This window comes from Rhinolophus hipposideros, assembly GCF_964194185.1.
Source record: "Rhinolophus hipposideros genome assembly, chromosome: 3".
NCBI classification, from domain to species: Eukaryota; Metazoa; Chordata; class Mammalia; order Chiroptera; family Rhinolophidae; genus Rhinolophus; species Rhinolophus hipposideros.
The window spans coordinates 31,828,804-31,831,126 of record NC_138049.1 but is presented as its reverse complement, the minus strand read 5'-3'; the positions used below and the strand labels follow the sequence as shown (position 1 = coordinate 31,831,126).

At 38.1% G+C, this 2,323-nt stretch overlaps 1 pseudogene across 1 annotated transcript; it reads left to right on the top strand.

The window, feature by feature from the left end:
* The first annotated feature begins 1,475 nt into the window (after window positions 1–1,475).
* On the top strand, window positions 1,476–1,727 carry LOC308495980 (small ribosomal subunit protein eS27-like; annotated as a pseudogene). Its single transcript has one exon. The product of its transcript is annotated as a small ribosomal subunit protein eS27-like (transcript).
* Window positions 1,728–2,323: the final 596 nt, after the last annotated feature.

Sequence of the window (2,323 nt, the reverse complement as noted above, 5' to 3'; positions counted from 1 at the left end):
AGGATTTCCCAGTGTTTTGCCTCACTGGTTCCTATAGCAGACTATTCTCACTGCTGTACACTTCAAGTACAGACCAGTCTTTGTACCAGCACAATCTGATTGCCTACATTTTACAAATTTGGAGGCACTCTCCAGAGCACTTTGCCTAAAATGCCATTAATTTATGAGTTTTATCAAACATTCAAATGTTCCTGTGAGGGTAGGGCAGAAGTTTTATCAGTCACTTATACCTCAGTTTGAACTATTTCCTCATTTCATTTTTCTTTAAACATCTAGTAGACATAAGCTACCTTTGGGACGCTAATTCATTCCTTTTGCCACTGTTTATTTAGCATCCTATTCCAGGTTAGCTTGCTACAAAAATAGATAAAACTTGTGCAACTTGTATACCAGTTGGAGGAAAGAAACACAGCATAATTTTAATAAAGAATAATTGTATGGAGAAACCACCAATGCTGCCTTGGGAATTGGGTACAGGCTTCAGAGAGAGGATCACAGATTTGAGATACATTTTGGAGTTTAAATTGGTGTTGACCAGAGCTAGGAAAGGAAGTGGAAAAACTTGGAGTTATGAACACTTTGAAATTGGGAGTTTTGGGGTGAAGGCCAGGATAGAGACTTTAGGCAGCCAGGAATAGCATAAGACATTGTGGGTAGAGGAGAAGAATTAGATTCAGAATTTGGGAGAAAATGCCAAAAGGAAAAAAGGATAGGGGAAGATTATAAGACAGTCTGTCACTATTTTAGATTTTTGCCACTGAGGGCTTATTTTAAGAGGCAAAGAAACAAGGCAGTTGGGATTTGGGATAATTTGGAAGGAATTAGAGTATGAATAATAGAACTGACAGTACGTGAATCATCATTACTTTTAATCAACCTTTCTCCCAGTTGCCTAGGATTTGCATTATTTGTTACACATAAAAATGACGAAAAGTGCAGAAGTCCTGGTTCTTTCGTTAACTGATTGCAAGTACCCTGCACTCCCAGGGATCCATTTCTTAATATTTCACTGGAAAGCCCAGGAAAAGATGATCCTTAAGATCTCTTTTAGTTCTAAGGGCTATGGTTATTTTTAGGTCTTGGATGAATTGTGCTGTGTATTGCCCTATCTAAATAGATACAATCTCCTCCTACTTGGAGCATAAGCATTACCAGAACACTGGCATCAAAGAATTCAGGGGCTTATTATTTTAAATTTTAAAAATAACTTTGCTTCCTCATTACAAAAATAATACATGTTCATTACAAAAAAATTAGAAGAAAATTGTGAAATATCACAACCCCTACCTGCTCAGACACAACCACAGCTAATACTTGGCATATACGAGTATATATAACCTTATGGAGAATATTATTATTTCAGGTAACACCATATTTAATTAATAGTGAATTATTCTCTACTAGAAAAAGCTGCTTGTTTGCTTCTTCAAGAGCCGGGAGACCCTTTCCGGTGGTGACGACCTCCCCATAAGAACATGCCTCTCGCTAAGGATCTCCTTCATCCCTCTCCAGGGGAGAAGAGGAAACACTAGAAGAAGCGCCTGGTGCAGAGCCCCAATTCCTACTTCATGGATGTGAAATGCCCAGGATGCTATAAAATCACCACCATATTTAGCCATGCACAAACAGTAGTTTTGTGTGTTGGCCGCCCCACGGTCCTCTGTCAGCCTACAGGAGGAAAAGCAAGGCTTACAGAAGGGTGCCCCTTCAGAAGGAAGCAGCACTAAAGCACCCTGAGTCAAGGAACCATCCCAATAAACACGTTTTGGATAAAAAAAATAAAATTAAAAAAAAGAGCCAGGAGATTTTCACACAAAGAACTACAGAGCATTTCATGGGCTCAACAAATCCAGGCAGATTTCATTCTTCCTAGAAAGTCAATCAACATATAATAAGTAAGAGCTAATAGAATTACAACTCAATCAAATGTCTTCCCTGTGACTTCAGATTAACACTTCCTTAAAGTCTTTTTAACAAACATTAATAGGAGTTGTGATTTATGGTGCATATACCATGTGTCAGGCACTGTACAAGGTACTTTTCTATACTATCTGTGAACCTCACAGTAATACCTGAGGGCAGGTGTTTTGATCCCAATTTTACAGATAAGATTTCAGAGGCTTGGAAATGTCAATAGAGTTTATTATAATGGCATTGCTTTTATTGAGTTTATTATAATGGCATTGCTAGCAAAGAGCGGAGCCAAGATTTGGATCCCAAACTGACTAGTGCTGAATGTCACCTTCTTACCACAACACCAGCATTTATACTTTCAGGAAAGAAGCTTCTATAAGTTAATTTAATGCTTAACTTCTTAATCTTA